A 20,377-nucleotide genomic window follows, 5' to 3' on the forward strand; every position below is an offset into this window, starting at 1 on the left:
TTCATCTATTGAGCAAATATTTGCTGATTTTGGCTTAGTTTCAAAAGTCCCTGATGCTGAGAAAGACTAAGGGCAGAAAGAGAAGAGGGACTCAGAGAATGAGATAGTTGGATAGCATCACTGATGCAATGGACATGAACTTGGGCAAAATTTAGGAGACGGTGAGGGACAGGGAGGCCTGGAATGCTGCAGTCCATGGGGTCACAAAGAGTTGGACACAACTGGGAAACTGAACAAAACCAACAACAAATACCTTTGCTAAAGATTAAAGGCCACACAAATATTAAAAATTAAGAATTCCTTCTTTTCCAAAGGTTCTCAGAATCCACTTAGGGGAGAACCTCTACACAGAGGATTACAATTGGTCCTCACATTCCTCATTCATGTATCCACACATTCCTCATTCATGAATTCAACCAACCACAGATCAAAAATGTCTGGAAAAAATTTCAGAAAGCAAAACAAATATGTCATATGCCAGCAACTATTTATATAGCATTTACATTGTGTTTACAAATATGCAGACAGCATTTACATTGTATAAGGTGTTATCAGTAATCTAGAGGTGGTTTAAAGTATATAGGAGAGAATTCCCTGATGGCCCAGGGGTTAAGAATCCATGCTTTCACTGCAGGAGGCACAGGTTCAATCCCTGGTCAAGGAACTAAGATCCCACATGCCAATGGGCAGCATGGCCTAAATAAATAAATAAACTATTTAGGAGTGTGTGCTAGGTTATTTGCAAATACTATGCTATTTGATACAAGGGACATGAACATCTGTGTATTTTGGTATGAATTAGCTCCTGGAATGAATCCCCCACATATACCAAGGAACAGCTATATAATATAAGGGAGAGTAAACAAGTGTTGTGAAAGAGTTTGCAAAAGAGTGAACTCTTCCTGGGGAATCACAGAGGTCTTGCTAAATATGCAGAGCTGATGATCTGGTGGCTAGGATATTCCAGATGAGCAAAGGAAGCCTGAACTTGCGTGGGACTTGAGGATGTTAGTGAAGGGGAAGTGCTGGAGCAAGGTTAAAGAAATAAGGTAAGGTCAGGCCATTGAAGACTCAAGTACCAAGGTAGATGGCTGGTCCATGTAAGGTTTCATAGCAGGGGAAATCCATGACATGGTGTTACTGGGAAAAGCATGCTCTTTAGAGTAAGACAGATCCAGGCTGGAATCTTGACTGTCCTTACAGTGGTGCCCACTGATACGTCGTTCTCTGAGGCTCAGTTCTCATGTCTGTAACTTGAAGGAAACGATGCCCATCTTGCGGTCTTGTTTGGAGGACTTAGCGCAACACCTGAGCAGTGTGACCCATGAGGATGCTCTGCAGAGGGAACATTGTAATGAGGGTAGGAGACTGGCACCCTGGGAAACCTCTTTGTCAAGGCGGGGGTGGAGGTTGGCAGCCTAGGTATGAGAACTGCAGTAGTCCTGGAGCCACCTGAGGCCTCAAGGAGTGGTCTTAGAAGCCAACACAAGCAGGGGTGCGCCTGAGAGATGAGCAGGGGTGGATGGGAACTGTTTGACGGGAGGTGTAGGTGTCTGGTGAGGGGGCTGCAGAGGCACATGGGACCAAAAGGGGTAATCGGGCTGCCTCCTTAGCAGCACTCCACTCAGGGAAGTCACAGAGGGCCATGAGCCTAGAACAGTCCTTCTGTGGAGCTGGACTTTGTCTTTCAAGCCAGAGCAAATTCCAGGAATTCCTATTTTAATACAAACTTTGATATCTGATAGCAGATGTATAGCTTGATATGGCAAAAGATTTTTGGTTTTCTTTAAGGCTCAAGCTGCACAAGGCCAGCTTGGCCAAGAAAACTGTCTTGTTTTGCTTCGAATGGAAGGCACGCTGCTTTGTGGCTCTTGACATTTACTTTACCCGGAAAGCAGAGCTTCATCTTGGCACACAGCACTGCTGGGGGCACTGTTGTAAAGACAGCCCTCAGCAGGCATATTTTCCACATTTCACTGTTAATCCCCCAGAGATACCAAGCTTCATCCTTTATCCTTTATCCCTGGTGGCACTCTTTAACAACCTCGTTTGAAAAACAATTAAGGGACAAAATTCACTCATGATGACTGAACTGTGAGGAGATGAGGTGGGTGCTGGTAACACAGTCCCTCGGGGAAACCAAGTGGGCATCTACCATGTGAGCATCTACCATGTGAAAACTATCACATACAGAGAGAATTAGAGGTTGAAACTAGGATAATGAATCTGATAAAGGAAGAATTGTTTCAATTATTGGTGCATTCATTGTCATAATTAAATTGTGTGATGTTCCAGAATAGCATCTCTATGGACATCAGGTATGCACCTCTATTCTGAGTGTCCTGGAAAAGCAAAGGCTATGGTGAAAAAACTCAGAAATTCATCTTTCTTAAATCCCAAAGATGGGCACAAAAAGGACAGAAATGGTATGGACCTAAGAGAAGCAGAAGATATTAAGAAGAGGGGGCAAGAATACACAGAAGAACTGTACAAAAAAGAACTTCATGATGCAGATAATCATGATGGTGTGATTACTCACCTAGAGCCAGACATCCTGGAATGTGAAGTCAAGTGGGCCTTAGGAAGCATCACTATGAACAAAGCTAGTAGAAGTGATAGAATTCCAGTCCAATATCCAATTTTAGTAAGTTCAGTTCAGTCGCTCAGTAATGTCCGACTCTTTGCAACCCCATGAATTGCAGCATGCCAGGCCTCCCTGTCCATCACCATCTCCCGGAGTTCACTCAGACTCATGTCCATCGAGTCAGTGATGCCATCCAGCCATCTCATCCTCTGTCATCCCCTTCTCCTCCTGCCCCCAACTCCTCCCAGTATCAGAGACTTCCAATGAGTCAACTCTTCACATGAGGTGGCCAAAGTACTGGAGTTTCAGGTTTAGCATCATTCCTTCCAAAGAAATCCCAGGGCTGATGTCCTTCAGAATGGACTGGTTGGATCTCTTTGCAGTCCAAGGGACTCTCAAGAGACTTCTCCAACACCACAGTTCAAAAGCATCAATTCTTCAGCGCTCAGCCTTCTTCACAGTCCAACTCTCACATCCATACATGACCACAGGAAAAACCGTAGCCTTGACTAGACGGACCTTAGTCGGCAAAGTAATGTCTGCTTTTGAACATGCTATCTAGGTTGTTCATAACTTTTCTTCCAAGGAGTAAGCATCTTTTCATTTCATGGCTGCAGTCACCATCTGCAGTGATTTTGGAGCCCCTAAAAATAAAGTCTGATACTGTTTCCCCATCTATTTCCCATGAAGTGATGGGACCAGATGCCATGATCTTCGTTTTCTGAAGGTTGAGCTTTAAGCCAACTTTTTCACTCTCCTCTTTCACTTTCATCAAGAGGCTTTTTAGTTCCTTTTCACTTTCTGCCATAAGGGTGGTGTCATCTGCATACCTGAGGTTATTGATATTTCTCCCAGCAATCTTGATTCCAGCTTGTGTTTCTTCCAGCCCAGCGTTTCTCATGATGTACTCTGCATATAAGTTAAATAAGCAGGGTGACAATATACAGCCTTGACGTACTCCTTTTCCTGTTTGGAACCAGTCTGTTGTTCCATGTCCAGTTCTAACTGTTGCTTCCTGACCTTCATACAGGTTTCTCAAGAGGCAGGTTAGGTGGTCTGGTATTCCCATCTCTTTAAGAATTTTCCGCAGTTTGCTGTGATCCACACAGTCAAAGGCTTTGGCATAGTCAATAAAGCAGAAATAGATGGATATTACAAATCCTAAAAGATGATGCTCTGAAAGTGCTGCCCTCAATATGTCAGAAAATTTGGAAAACTCAGCAGTTGCCACAAAACTGGAAAAAGTCAGTTTTCATTCCAATCCCAAAGAAAGGCAATGCCAAAGAATGCTCAAACTACCGCACAGTTGCACTCATCTCACACGCTAGTAAAGTAATGCTCAAAATTCTCCAACCCAGGCTTCAACAGTACATGAATCATGAACTTCCAGATATTCAAGCTGGATTTAGAAAAGGCAGAGGAACCAGAGATCAAATTGCCAACATCTGTTGGATCATCGAAAAAATGAGAGAGTTCCAGACATACATCTATTTCTCCTGTATGCCAGAGCCTTTGACTGTGTGGATCACAACAAACTGTGGAAAATTCTGAAAGAGATGGGAGTACCAGACCACCTGACCTGCCTCCTGAGAAATCTGTATGCAGGTCAAGAAGCAACAGTTAGAACTGGGCATGGAACAACAGACTGGCTCCAAATTGGGAAAGGAGTACGTCCCAAGCATTGTCACCCTGCTTATTTAACTTACATGCAGAGTACATCATGAGAAATGCTGGGGTGTATGAAGCACAAGCTGGAATCAAGATTGCCAAGAGAAATATCAATAACCTCAGATATGCAGATGACACCACCCTTATGGCAGAAAGTAGAGAGGAGCTGAAGAGCCTCTTGATGAAAGTGAAAGAGGAGAGTAAAAAAGTTGGCTTAAAGTTCAACATTCAGAAAACCAAGATCATGGCACCTGGTCCCATCACTTCATGACAAATAGATGGGAAAACAGTGGAAATAGTGGCTGACTTTGTTTTTCTGGGCTCTAAAATCACTGCAGATGGTGACTGCAGCCATGAAATTAAAAGACACTTGCTTCTTGGAAGAAAAGTTATGACCAACCTAGATAGCATATTAAAAAGCAGCGATATTACTTTGCCAACAAAGGTCTGTCTAGCCAAAGCTTTCGTTTTTCCAGTAGTCATGCATGGATGTGAGAGTTGGACTATAAAGAAAGCTGAGCACGAAAGAATTGATGCTTTTGTACTGTGGTATTGAAGAAGACTCTTGAGAGTCCCTTGGACTGCCAGGAGACCCAGTCCATCCTAAAGGAAATAAGTCCTGAATATTCGTTGGAAGGACTGATGCCGAAGCTGAAACTCCAATACTTTGGCCACCTGATGCGAAGAGCTGACTCCGTGGAAAAAACCCTGATGCTGGGAAAGATTGAAGGCGGGAGGACAAGGGGATGACAGAGGTTGAGATGGCTGGATGGCATCACCGACTCGATGGACATGAGTTTGAGTAGGCTCCGGGGATTGACGATGGACAGGGAGGCTTGGCGTGGTGCAATCCATGGGGTCGCAAGAGTAGGACAGTATTGAGCAATTTAGCTGAATTGAATTGGACTAAATCTCAATCAGCTTTGGTAACACTTCTATGTTTTCACCACCAGATGTCACTGTTTACACATAAAATGGAAACAGCAGCGTGTACCAGAAAGGAAGTTAGGTGTGACACTGATGAGGACCTCAGAGAGATAGAAGACCAGGTATCACCAAAGGGCTGTTGGATGGATTAGATCTTCCTCTGTTTGGGAAAACTTGACCTTACTCATACTGCGTTATCATTAGTTACCTATCTCCCTGGTATGAATACCCCAAAGTGTTTAAATATTGCAAAGGGTCTGCGATGAATAACAGTCAAATTCCTTCCAACAATGAGTTCCTTTGAATATTATAAAAGTGCTCTGAGGATAAAGATATCAAGGCTTTAAAGGGGACTCCATTAAGATGTTGGTTGCTTTCTTGCCCAAACCTGAGGATATAGGATATGAGCCCAGGATGGACAGACTGTTGGTCAAACATTGGTCCTGTTTGTAGGTTGCAGTCAAGTCAGAAGCAGCTGATATTTCAGAATCTTTCAGAGGATGACAGTTTGAATTTTTCCCCTGGGTTCAGAAGCTATTTTTGCTGCTTGGTAGCTGACAGTGAGTGGTTATGTACTGGAAAGTGTAACACAAAGGAGGTTTCATGACCAAATGGTGCCAAGAACCAAAATTACTTAGAGGGACAAGAATATCTATTGAACTTGGCATCCAATGGGGAGAAAGAGAGAAAGCTAAAAAGAAGCTACTAGTTACCAGATCTTAAGTTAAAATTGGCTGCAAAATCAAATGGGATGCCATTCATGAAAGTACCTTGTGTCCTGCTGCACGTGTACTCTACTGAATAAGGTATAATTTAGCAGCTCTAAGTGAGACTTCAAAGAATTCATTAAGGCCTTCTTAATAAACATACAAAGGGACTTCCGTGTGGTTCAGTGGTTAAGAATCCACCTTCTGATGCAGGGAACACAGGTTGATACCTGGTTGGGGAAGTAAGACCCACATGCTGTGGGGCAACTAAGCCTATGCGCTACAGCTGCTGAGTACACCTGTGCTCTCAAGCTCCTGTTTGGCAACAAGGGAAGCCAGCTTGCAGCAGCTAGAGAAAGTCCACCCTGGCCACAACGAAGAGCCAGCATAGCCAATAAATAAATTACAAAAACAAACATACGGAATCCTTGGCAGCATCTGTGATGTGGTATATGTATCATGGGGTAAACTGTACACTGTGAGTCTTGCAGGATTGATCTGTAAGGCTCTCCTTGCCTTTTGATCGTGATGATGCTGATGATGATCATGGTGACTGTGACAACTGTTTCCTAGGTGCTTCACCTGGCCGATTCTTAGCAGTCCCTGCATATGAAGAGCTGTCCTAGTTTTGGCTGTGTGGGTGCATGGTGTGCCAGTCCTTTTAGTACATGAAGCCTCAGCCATAAGCTCATCCCACCTCTCAGAATGCTGAGTCACACATCCAGCTGTTCTGGTCTGAAGGTTTCTCTAACACCCCCTCAAACAGTAGATGCTGGTTGCATGAAACTTGCCTTACATGAGGTTGGGCATGCCAGTTCTCTTGAAGCCAGAACTGAAGGGTCTAGGGACACATAATGTAGGAAAACAAATATTTTAAAAAGTGTCAGTCCATTCTACCTGGCTCCAATCCCTACTAATATTAATATAGATGGGTAAACTTTATTGCTCAGACAGGCTGGATGCTGTGCTAAATGCTTTACACCATTAATTGTTATTATGAGATAAGCATTATTACCCCATCCCCAATTATGCAGAAGTCTAAGACAGGGTAAACAATTTGCCTAATAGCACACATTAATAAGTGACAGAGCCAAGACTTGAAGGCAGATCATTTGTCTCCAAAGACCTTATACTTAAGCCCTAACCATATACTAACTGTATAGGAAGAGTTCATATTCATAACACAGCTTTGGATAGTTATTCAGGCTTGCTGATTTTACCGAGGCTGTAGACTCCTCTCCCTAGCCAATATTTCCTGCCTACCTGCCATAACTTTACCGAACAAAGGCATCCATTTTCACTGTTTAAAGGGAGGCCCTTGGTAAGTACTCAATAGATACTTGTTGAATGAATGCATGCCTGCATGTTTTCTGTGAGTCACCGAAGAGTCTTCACCCCGTTGGAAGCTCCCAAGTAAGGCATGGTGACTCCTGATATGCAGCTAGAACCCCAAGCAGTACAGAATAACACTCTGAAGCTCATTGTTCTCCATTGATTCAGAGTAACTAAATTTCATGTCTTTAGGAGCCAGTTCATTTTATTAAATTGCACCCATAAACAAGGAATATTTAGGAAGAAAGATAACTAGAAATGCTGTTCTTCTACCTGGTGTGGTTTGTTACTTTTTCTTTTTATTATTGAAATATAGTTGATAGTATTATATTCGTTCAGCTGTAATGCACTGTTGCTGTTGTTCAGTCACTCAGTCGTGTCTGACTCTTTGTGACCCCATGGACTGCGGCATGCCAGGCTTCCCTGTCCTTCACTATTATCTCCTGGAGTTTGCTCAAACTCAAGTCCATTGAGTCAGTGATGCCACCCAACCATTTCACCCTCTGTCTCACTTCGACTCCTGCCTTCAATCTTTCCCAGCATCAGGGTCTTTTCCAATGAGTCAGCTCTTTGCATCAGGTGGCCGAAGCATTGGAGCTTCAGCTTCAGCATCAGTCCTTCCAATGAATATTCAGGACTGATTTCCTTTAGGATTGACTGGTTTGATTGCCTTGCTGTCCAATAGTCTTCTCCAGCACCACAGTTAGAAAGCATCAATTCTTTACTGCTCTGCCTTCTTTATGGTCCAACTCTCACATCTGTACATGACTACTAGAAAAATCATAGCTTTGACTAAATGGATCTTTGTTGGCAAAGTGATATATTTGCTTTTTAATATTCTATCCAGTGATGTTAGGAAGCATCACTATGAACAAAATAAGTGGAGATCATGGAATTCCAGTTGAGCTTTTACAAATCCTAAAAGATGATGCTTTGAAAGTGCTGTACTCAATGTGTCAGCAAATTTGGAAAACAGCAGTGGCCGCAAAACTGGAAGAGGTCAGTTTTCATTCCAGTTCCAAAGAAAGGCAATGCCAAAGAATGCTCAAACTACTGCACAGTTGCACTCATCTCACACACTAGCAAAGTAATGCTCAAAATTCTCCAAGCCAGGCTTCAACAATATGTGAACCATGAGCTTCCAGACGTTCAAGCTGGATTTAGAAAAGGCAGAGAGGAACCAGAGATCAAATTGCCAACATCCACTGGTTCATCGAAAAAGCAAGAGAGTTCCAGAAAACATCTATTTCTGCTTTATTGATTATGCCAAAACCTTTGACTGTGTGGATCACAGCAAACTGTGGAAAATTCTGAAAGAAATGGGAATACCAGACCAATTGACCTGCCTCTTGATAAATCAGTATGCAGGTCAGGAAAGAACAGTTAGAACTGGGCATGGAACAACAGACTGATTCTAAATAGGAAGAAGAGTACATCAAGGCTGTATATTATCACCCTGCTTATTTAACCTACATGCAGAGAACATCATGAGAAATGCTGAGCTGGATGAAGCACAAGCTGGAATCAAGGTTGCCAAGAGAAATATCAATAACCACAGATATGCAGATGACACCACCCTTATGGCAGAAAGTGAAGAAGAACTAAAGGGCCTCTGGATGAAAGTGAAAGAGAAGAATAAAAACGTTGGCTTAAAGCTCAACATTCAGAAAACTAAGATCATGGCATCTGGTCCCATCAGTTCAGTTAAGTTCAGTTCAGTTCAGTCGCTCAGTCATGTCCGACTCTTTGCGACCCCATGAATCGTAGCACACCAGGCCTCCCTGTCCATCACCAACTACAGGAGTTCACTCAGATTCATGTCCATCAAGTCAGTGATGCCATCCAGCCATCTCATCCTCTGTCGTCCCCTTCTCCTCCTGCCCCCAATCCCTCCCAGCATCAGAGTCATTTCCAATGAGTCAACTCTTCACATGAGGTGGCCAAAATACTGGGGTTTCAGCTTTAGCATCATTCCTTCCAGAAAAATCCCAGGGCTGATCTTCAGAATGGACTGCTTGGATCTCCTTGCAGTCCAAGGGACTCTCAAGAGTCTTTTTCAACACTACAGTTCAAAAGCATCAATTCTTCAGTGCTCAGCCTTCTTCACAGTCCAACTCTCACATCCATACATGACCACAGGAAAAACCATAGCCTTGACTAGACAGACCTTAGTCAGCAAAGTAATGTCTGCTTTTGAATACACTATCTAGATTGGTCATAACTTTTCTTCCAAGGAGTAAGCATCTTTTAATTTCATGGCTATAGTCACCATCTGCAGTGATTTTGGAGCCCCTAAAAATAAAGTCTGACACTGTTTCCACTGTTTTCCCCTCTATTTCCCATGAAATGATGGGACCGGATGCCATGATCTTCGTTTTGTGAATGTTGACCTTTAAGTCAACTTTTTCACTCTCCACTTTCACTTTCATCAAGAGGCTTTTCAGTTCCTCTTCACTTTCTGCCATAAGGGTGATGTCATCTGCATATCTGCAGTTATTGATATTTCTCCCGGCAATCTTGATTCCAACTTTTATTTCTTCCAGTCCAGCGTTTCTCGTGATGTATTCTCCATATAAGTTAAATAAGCAGGGTGACAATATACAGCCTTGACATACTCCTTTTCCTATTTGGAACCAGTCTGTTGTTCCATGTCCAGTTCTAACTGCTGCTTCCTGACCTGCATAGAGGTTTCTCAAGAGGCAGGTCAGGTGGTTTGGTATTCCCATCTCTCTCAGAATCTTCCACAATTGATTGTGATCCACACAGTCAAAGGCTTTGGCATAGTCAATAAAGCAGAAAGAGATGTTTTTCTGACACTATCTTGCTTTTTCCATGATCCAGCGGATGTTGGTGATTTGATCTCTGGTTCCCCTGCCTTTTCTAAAACCAGCTTGAACATCAGGAAGTTCACGGTTCACATATTGCTGAAGCCTGTCTTGGAGAATTTTGAGCATTACTTTACTAGCATGTAGATGAGTGCAATTGTGTGGTAGTTTGAGTATTCTTTGGGATTGCCTTTCTTTGGGATTGGAATGAAAACTGACCTTTTCCAGTCCTGTGGCCACTGCTGAGTTTTCCAAATGTGCTGGCATATTGAGTGCAGCACTTTCACAGCATTATCTTTCAAGATTTGAAACACTCAACTGGAATTCCATCACCTCCACTAGCTTTGTTCGTAGTGATGCTTTCTAAGGCCCACTGACTTCACGTTCCAGGATGTCTGGCTCTAGATGAGTGATCACACCATCGTGATTATCTGGGTCGTGAAGATCTTTTTTGTACAGTTCTTCTGTGTATTCTTGCCACCTCTTCTTAATATCTTCTGCTTCTGTGAGGTCCCTACCATATCTGTCCTTATCGAGCTCATCTTTGCATGAAATATTCCCTTGAAGTGAAGTGAAGTGAAGTGAAGTCGCTCAGTCGTGTCTGACTCTTTGAGATCCCATGTACTGTAGCCTATCAGGCTCCTCCGTCCATAGGATTTTCCAGGCAAGAGTGCTGGAGTTGGTATCTCTAATTTTCCTGAAGAGATCTCTAGTCTTTCCCATTCTGTTCTTTTCCTCTAGTTCTTTGCATTGATTGCTGAGGAAGGCTTTCTTATCTCTTCTTGCTATTCTTTGGAACTCTGCATTCAGATGCTTATATCTTTCTTTTCCCCCTTTGCTTTTCACTTCTCTTCTTTTCTCAGCTGTTAGTAAGGCCTCCCCAGACAGCCATTTTGCTTTTTTGCATTTCTTTTCCATGGTGAAGGTCTTGATCCCTGTCTCCTGTACAATGTCATGATAGATGGGGAAACAGTGGAAACAGTGGCTGACCTTATTTTCTCAGGCTCCAAAATCACTGCAGATGGTGGCTGCAGCCTGAAATTAAAAGACCTTTACTCCTTGGAAGGAAAGCTATGACCAACTTAGACAGCATATTAAAAAGCAGAGACATTACTTTGCCAACAACGGTCTGTCTAGTCAATTCATGACTACTGTTTTTTCCAGTAGTCATGTATGGATTTGAGGATTGGACTATAAAAAAGCTGAGTGATGGTATGGGGAGGGAGGAGGGAGTGGGGTTCAGGATTGGGAACACGTGTACACCCATGGCGGATTCATGTTGATATATTGCAAACCCAATAAAATATTGTATTTAGCCTCCAATTAACATAAATAAATTTAAATTAAAAAAAAAAGAAAGCTGAGCACCAAAGAATTGATGCTTTTGAACGGTGGTGTTGGAGAAGACTCTTAAGAGTCCCTTGGGCTGCAAGGAGGTCCAGCCAGTCCATCCTAAAGGAAATCAGTCCTGAATATTCACTGGAAGGACTGATGCTAAAGCTGAAACTCCAATAATTTGGCCACCTGATGTAAAAAACTGACTCAGTAGAAAGCACTCTGATCCTGGGAAAGATTGAAGGTGGGAGGAGAAGGGGATGACAGAGGATGAGATGGTTGGATGGCATCACCAACTCAATGGACATGAGTTTGGGTAAACTTCCGGAGTTGATGATGGACAGGGAAGCCTGTCATGCTGCAGTCTATGGCGTTGCAAAGAGTTAGACACGACTGAGTGGCTGAACTGAAGTGAGGTTTGTCACAGCTCTTCCTCCAGGGAGCAAATGTCTTTTAATTTCAAGGCTGCAATCACTGTCCACAGGGATTTTGGAACCCCCCAAAAAAGTCTGTCACTGTTTCCATTTTTTCTCCATCCATTTGCCATGAAGTGATGGGACAAGATGCACAGTGATTTGACTTGACACTTGTATAAATTTTGAAATAATCACTTCCATATGTCTAGTAACCATCTTTCCACATACAAAGTTATTACATTGACCATATTCCTTATGTTGTGTATTACATCCCTGTGGCTTATTTTGTAACTAGATATTTATCTTTTAATCCCCTTCACTTATCTCATGCCTCCTTCAACTGCATTCCCCTTCTGGTAATCACCCATTTGTACTCTGTTCCTATAAGTCTTTTTTTTTTTTTTTTGATTCATATGCTTGTTTGTTTTGTTCTTACTTCACATATGAGACGGTACAATATTTGCCTTTCTCCATGACTTGCTTCACTTAGCACAATACCCTCCCTAGATGCATCCATGCTGACACCAATGGCAAGAGTTTATTTTTTTGAGGCTGAGTAATATTTCACCACACATGTGCATCACATCTTCATCTGTTCATCTCTTGATTTAAGTTGCTTACATATCTTGGTTATTATAACTAATGCTCCTATCAACATAGAGGTGCATGTATATTTTAAAATTGGTTTGGTTTTTGTTTTCTTTGGGTAAATATCCAGAAATAAAATTGCTGGGTCATATGACAACTCTCTGTTTAATACTCATACTATTTTCCATAATGGCTGTACCAACTTATATTCCCAACAATGAACAAGGGTTCTGTCTTCTCCACATCCTCATCAACATTTTCTATTTCTCATCTCTTAGATGAGAAATATAAATCTTTTTGATGAGAAATATACATGTTGCGACCGGCGCACTAAGTGCGGGAGGCTGTGACCAGCGTACGAAGTGCAGGCGGCTGTGACCGGCACACTAAATGAGGCCGAGAGGAGCTACCCCACATCCGAGGTCAGGGGCAGAAGCTGGGAGGACCCCATGCCTGAAGGGCGGCAGCCAAGAGGAGTTACCCCATATCCAAGGTCAGGGGCAGCGGCCGAGAGTGCCAGGCTGCGATGGCACAGGAACAGCCGAGAGGAGCTACCCCACGTTCGAGGCCAGGGGCAGCGGCCGAGAGGAGCTACCCTACATCCAAGGAGCAGTGGCTGCACGGGCGCAGGAGGGCCTAGAGGAGCTATCCCACGTTGAAGGTCAGGAAGGGCGGGGGTGAGGAGATACCATTCGTCCAAGGTAAGGAGCAGTGACTGCGCTTTGCTGGAGCAGCCTTGAAGAGATACCCCACGCCCAAGGTAAGAGAAACCCAAGAAAGATGGTAGGTGTTGCAAGAGGGCATCAGAGGGCAGACACACTGAAACCATACTCACAAAAAACTAGTCAATCTAATCACACTAGGACCACAGCCTTCTCTAACTCAATGAAACTAAGTCATGTCCACGGGGCAACCCAAGACAGGCGGGTCATGGTGGAGAGGTCGGACAGAATGTGGTCCACTGGACAAGGGAATGGCAAACCACTTCGGTATTCTTGCCTTGAGAACCCCATGAACAGTATGAAAAGGCAAAATGATAGGATACTGAATGAGGAACTCCCCAGGTCGGTAGGTGCCCAATATGCTACTGGAGATCAGTGGAGAAAAAACTCCAGAAAGAATGAAGGGATAGAGCCAAAGCAAAAACAATATCCAGTTGTGGATGTGACTGGTGATAGAAGCAAGGTCCGATCCTTTAAAGAGCAATATTGCATAGGAACCTGGAATGTCAGGTCCATGAATTAAGGCAAATTGGAAGTGGTCAAACAAGAGATGGCAAGAGTGAACGTTGACATTCTAGGAATCAGCGAACTAAAATGGACTGGAATGGGTGAATTTAACTCAGATGACCATAATATCTACTACTGCAGGCAGGAATCCATGGCAAACCATTCAATACCACAGTAATCCAAGTCTATACCCCAACTAGTAATGCTGAAGAAGCTGAAGTTGCACGGTTCTATGAAGACCTACAAGACCTTTTAGAACTAACACCCAAAAAAGGTGTCCTTTTCATTAGAGGGGACTGAAATGCAAAAGTAGGAAGTCAAGAAACACCTGGAGTAACAGGCAAATTTGGCCTTGAAATGCGGAATGAAGCAGGGCAAAGACTAATAGAGTTTTGCCAAGAAAGTGCAGTGGTCATAGCAAACACCCTCTTCCAACAACACAAGAGAAGACTCTACACATGGACATCACCAGATGGTCAACACAGAAATCAGATTGATTCTATTATTTGCAGCCAAAGATGGAGAAGCTCTATACAGTCAACAAAAACAAGACCAGGAGCTGACTGTGGCTCAGATCACGAACTCCTTTATTACCAAATTCAAACTTACATTGAAGAAAGTAGGGAAAACCGCTAGACCATTCAGGTGTGACCTAAATCAAATCCCTTATGATTATACAGGGGAAGTGAGAAATAGATTTAAAGGCCTAGATCTGATAGATAGAGTGCCTGATGAACTATGGAATGAGGTTCGTGACATTGTACAGGAGACAGGGATCAAGACCATCCCCATGGAAAAGAAATGCAAAAAAGCAAAATGGCTGTCTGGGGAGGGCTTGCAAATAGCTGTGAAAAGAAGAGAGGAGAAAAGCAAAGGGGGAAAGGAAAGATATAAGCATCTGAATGCAGAGTTCCAGAGAATAGCAAGAAGAGATAAGACAGCCTTCTTCAGCAATCAATGTAAAGAAATAGAGGAAAAGAACAGAATGGGAAAGACTAGAGATCTCTTCAAGAAAATTAGAGATACCAAGGGAAAATTTCATGCAAAGATGGGCTCGATAAAGGACAGATATGGTAGGGACCTCACAGAAGCGGAAGATGTTAAGAGGAAGTGGCAAGAATACACAGAAGAACTGTACAAAAAAGATCTTCACGACCCTGATAATCACGATGGTGTGATCACTCATCTAGAGCCAGACATCCTGCAATGTGAAGTCAAGTGGGTCTTAGGAAGCATCACTACGAACAAAGCTAGTGGAGGTGATGGAATTCCAGTTGAGTGTTTCAAATCTTGAAAGATGATGCTGTGAAAGTGCTGCACTCAATATGCCAGCACATTTGGAAAACTCAGCAGTGGCCACAGGACTGAAAAAGGTCAGTTTTCATTCCAATCCCAAAGAAAGGCAATGCCAAAGAAGACTCAAAGTACCACAGAATTGCACTCATCTCACACCCTAGTAAAGTAATGCTCAAAATTCTCCAAGACAGGCTTCAGCAATATGTGAACCATGAACTTCCTGATGTTCAAGCTGGTTTTAGAAAAGGCAGGGGAACCAGAGATCAAATTGCCAACATCTGCTGGACCATGGGAAAAGCAAGAGTTCCAGAAAAACATCTCTTTCTGCTTTATTGACTATGCCAAAGCCTTTGACTGTGTGGATCACAATAAACTGTGGAAAATTCTGAAAGAGATGGGAATAGCAGACCACCTGACTTGCCTCTTGAGAAACCAATATGCAGATCAGGAAGCAACAGCTAGAACTGGACATGGAACAACAGACTGGTCCCAGATAGGAAAAGGAGTATGTCAAGGCTGTATATTGTCACCCAGTTTATCTTCCTTACATCTCCCTTCCTGTCTCACCTTTATAGATTGTCACACAGCCCATGTTTAAGTTTCCTGAGTCATACAACAAATTCCTATTGGCTATCTGTTTTCCATATGGTATTGTAAGTTTCTGTGTTACTCTTTCCACACATCTCATCCTCTCTCTCCTCCCCTCTCCACATGTTCATAGGTCTATTCTCTGTGTTTGTTTCTCCACTGTTGCCCTGTAGATAAGTTAATCATCACCATCTTTCTAGATTTCATATATATACACACCAGTATATGATATTTATATTTCTCTTTCTGACTTACTTCACTCTGTATAATAGGCTCTAGGTTGGTCCACCTCATTAGAACTGACTCAAAAGCATTCCTTATATGGCTGAGTAGTATATATATACTGCAGCTTTATCCATTCATCTGTCGATGGGCATCTATCTAGGTTGCTTCCATGTTCTAGCTATTGTAAGTAGTGCTGCAATGAACATTGGGATACGTCTTTTTCACTTTTGGTTTTCTCAGGGTATATGCTTAGGATTGCGTTGGCTGGGTCATATGGTGGATTTATTCCTAGTTGTTAAAGGAATCTCCATACCATCTTCCAAAGTGGCTGTATCAATCTACATTCCCACCTCTTTCTGGTCTTTTGTTGCTAGTGTGTAGAAATGCAACAGATTTCTGTGTGTTAATTTTGTAACCTTCAACTTTACATAATTCATTGATGGGCTCTAGTAGTTTTTTGGTAGTGTCTTTGGGACTTTCTATGTATAGTATCATGTCATTTACAAACAGTGACAATTTAACTTTTTCTTTTCCAATTTGGATTCCTTTTGTTTCTGTCTCTTTGAAAAAAAAAAAAAGAAAATAGTTAAGATTTCCAAAATTATGCTGAAGAAAAGTGGCAAAATTTATCCTTATCCTTGTATTATTCTTGATTTTAGAGGAAATGCTTTCAGTTCTTCACCATTGAGTATGATGCTAGCTGTAGGTTTGTCATATATGGCCTTAATTATGTTGAGCTATGTTCCCTCTATGCCCACTTTCTGGGGAGTTTTAATCATAAATGAGTGCTGAATTTTGTCAAAAGCTTTTTCTGGTTTTTAATCTTCAATTTGTTGATGTGGCATCTCACACTGATTGATTTTCAGATATTGAAAAATCCTAGGATAAATCCCATTTGATCATGGCATATGATTCTTTTAATGTACTGTTAGATTCAGATTGCTAGTATTTTGTTGAGGATATTTGCATGTATGTTCATAAGTGATATTGGCTTGTAATTTTCTTTTATTGTGATATTTTTGTCTGGTTTTGGTATTAGTGTGATGATGGCCTCAAAGAATGAGTTTGGGAGTTTTCCTTGCTCCACAGTTTTTTGGAACCATTTCAGAGGGATAGGTGTTAGCTTTTCTGTAAATGTTTGACAGAATTTACCTGAAAAGCCATCAGGTCCTGAACTTTTGCTTGCTGGCAGTTTTCAGATCACAGTTTCATTTCCTGTGCTTGTGATTGGTCTGTTCATATCTGTAAGACTCTACCTTTCTTAGAATTTGTCCATTTCTTCCAGGTTGTCCATTTTATTCGCATACAGTTGCTTGCAGTAATCTTTTATGATCCTTTGTAATCATGCGGTATCAGTTGTAGCTTCTCCTTTTTCATTTCTAATCTTATTGATTTGAGTCCTCTCCCTTTTTCTGATGAGTTTGGATAAAGGTTTATCAATTTTGTTTATCTTTTCAAAGAATCACATTTTCACTTCATTGTTTTCTTTGTCTCTATTTCTTTTCTTTCTGTTCTGATCTTTATGATTTCTTTCCTGCTACTAACTTTAGGCTTCAGTTGTTCTTCTCTCTCTAGTTGCTTTAGGTGTAAGGTTGCTGCTGCTGCTGCTAAGTCACATCAGTTGTGTCTGACTCTGTGTGACCCCATAGACGGCAGCCCGACAGGCTCCTCTATCCCTGGGATTCTCCAGGCAAGAATGCTGGAGTGGGTTGTCATTTCCTTCTCCAGTGCATGAAAGTGAAACGTGAAAGTGAAGTCACTCAGTTGCTCAGTTGCTCTTTGCGACCTCATAGACTGTAGCCTACCAGGCTCCTCTGTCCATGGGATTTTCCAGGCAAGAGTACTGGAGTGGGGTGTCATTGCCTTCTCTGAGGTGTAAGGTTAGGTTGTTTACTTGATATTTTTCTTTTTTTCCTAGGGTAAGACTGTATAGCTATAAACCTCCTCATTAGAACTGCTTTTGCTGAATCCCATGGGTTTGAATCATTGTGCTTTCATCTTCATGTGTCTCTCAGTATTTTTTAATTTCCTATTTGATTTTTTTCAGTGATTCATTGCTTGTTTAGTAGCACATTGTTTAGCCTTCATGTATTTGTGCTTTATAGTTTTTTCTTATGGTTTATTTGTAATTTCATAGCATTGTGATCAGAAAAGATGCTTGATGACTTCCGTTCTTGATAACTTCAGTTTTCTTAAATTTACCAAGACTCATCTTTTTGCCCAGCATGTGGTCAATCCTGGAGAATATTCTGTGTGCATTTGAGAAGAGTGTGTATTCTGGAGCTTTTGGCTGGATTGCTCTATAAATATCAACTAAGTTTATCTGGTCTAATGTGTCATTGAAGGCCTATACTTCCTTATTGATTTTCTGTCTGGATTAATCTGTCCATTAATAAAAGTGAAATGGTAAAGTCCACCACTGTAATTGTGTTACTGTTGATCTTTCCCTTTATGACTGTTAGTATTTGCCTTATGTACTGAGGTGTGGCTATGCTGGGTGCTTCTATATTTATAACTGTTATATCTTCTTGGCTTGATGCTTTGATCATTATGCAGTGTCCTTCTTAGTCTCCTGTAACAGTCTTTATTTTAAATCTATTTTGTCTGATATGAGTATTGCTGTTCCAACTTTCTTTTGACTTCCATTTGCATGGAGTATGCTCTTTCATCCCCAGACTTTCAGTCTGCATGTGTTCCTAGGTTTGAGGTGGGTCTTTTGTAGACAGCGTATATATGGGTTTTGCATCCACTCGTTCAGTCTATGTCTTTCAGTTGGCACATTTGATCTGTTACATTTAAGGTAATTATCAATATTTGTATCCCTATTGCCATTTTCTTAATTGTTTGGGGTTTTGCTTTGTGGGTCTTTTTTCTTTCTTTTCTCTTGTGGTTTGGTGATCATCTTTAGTGTTGGGTTTGGGTTGATTTTTTCTTTTGTGTGTGTATCTATTGCAGCTTTTTGGTTTGCTATTCCCATGAGGTTTTGATATAGTAGTCTTTATATGTACAAGTTTGTTTGTTTTGAGTTGCTAGTGGCCTCACCACTTAGAGGACTTCCTTAAGCATTTGTTGTAAATTTGATCTGGTACTGCTGATTTCACTTAACTTTTGCTTTTTGTAAAGCTTTTGATTTCTCTGTCAAATTTGAATGAGAGTGTTACTTCATCTGGGACATAATCCTCTGCATCTTCATTTTGTCTGATGTTCAGTGATTGTTGTTTTCATTCTGCAGGCTGCAGGGTTTTAGCTCTTCTTATTTCTGTTGTCTTCCCTGTGGTGAATAAGACTATCTAAAAGCTCATGCAAACTTCCTGATTGGAGGGACTGGTGGTAGTCAGAACTAGATCATGCTCTGGTGGGTAAGGTTATGTTCAGTAAAACTTTAATCTGCTTGTCTGCTGATGTTTGAGGCTGTGTTCCCTCCCTGTTAGTTGTTTGGCCTGAGGTAACACAGCACTGGAGCCTACAGGCTAAGGCTTCTGGGAGGGCTTACACCAATAAGTACATCCCAGATCTCCTGCTTCCATTGCTTTTGGCCCCACAATGAGCAATATTTACACACACACACACACACACACCCCTCTGCCTCTTCAGAAGAAGCTCCAGCACTAACAGGTAGGTTTGGTTCAGTCTCCTATGTGTCACTACTCCTTTTCTCTGGGTTGCATAAAACTCTGTGTGTGCCCTTCAAGATTGGAGTCTTTGTTTCTCCCAGTCTTATTGAAGTCCTGCAATCAAATCCTACTGGCCTTCAAAGTCAGATTCTCTGGGGATTCCTACTCTTGTTGCCAGATATTCAAGATGAGAAGCCTGATGTGGGGATCAGAATGTTCACTCCAGGGAGAACTTCTGTGGTGTAAATGTTCTCCAGTTTCCAGGTTGTCTACCCAGTGGTTATGGAATCTGATTTTAGTGTGATTGCACCATTCCTCTTGTCTCACTGTAGCTTCTCCTTTGCCTTTGGTTGTGAGATATCTTTTTGGTGGGTTCCAGTGTCTTTCTGTTGGTGCTTGTTCAGCAGTTAATTGATTTTGGTGCTCTCAGAAGAAGAAGTGAGTGCGTATCCTTCTACTCTGCCATTTTGAACCAATCATAGTCTTTGTTTTAAAATCTATTTTGTCTGATATAAGTAATGCTACCCCAGTTTTTTTTTTTTGTATGTGTGTTTCCATTTGCATGGTATATCTTTTCCATCCTTTCACTTTCAGTCTATGTGTGTCTTTAGATCTAAAGTGAGTCTCATGTAGGCAGCATATATTTTAAAAATATATTTAAATTTAAGATATATTTATCTTATTTTAAAATACTATACTCTATGTCTTTTGACTAGAGCATTTAGTCCATTTACATTTGGATAAATTACAGACAGGTATGTACTTATTGCCATTTCATTCATGGTTTCCTAGTTGATGTAGTTATCTTTAATCCTTTCTTCTTTTGCTCTCTTGCCTTGTGATTCAATGACTTTCTGTAGTGTTGGGTTTGGATTCCTTTCTTTCATGTGTGTGTGTTTCTATTACAGGTATTTGGCTTGTGGTCATCATGATGTTCATCTGTAACAACTTACATATATATGTGATTATTTTAAGTTAATGATCTTTTAAGTTTGAAAGCAGTCAACGGTTTTACTCCAATCCCCTTTCAGTTCAGTTCAGTC

Source organism: Ovis aries, chromosome 18 (assembly GCF_016772045.2).
Source record: "Ovis aries strain OAR_USU_Benz2616 breed Rambouillet chromosome 18, ARS-UI_Ramb_v3.0, whole genome shotgun sequence".
Lineage (NCBI taxonomy): Eukaryota > Metazoa > Chordata > Mammalia > Artiodactyla > Bovidae > Ovis > Ovis aries.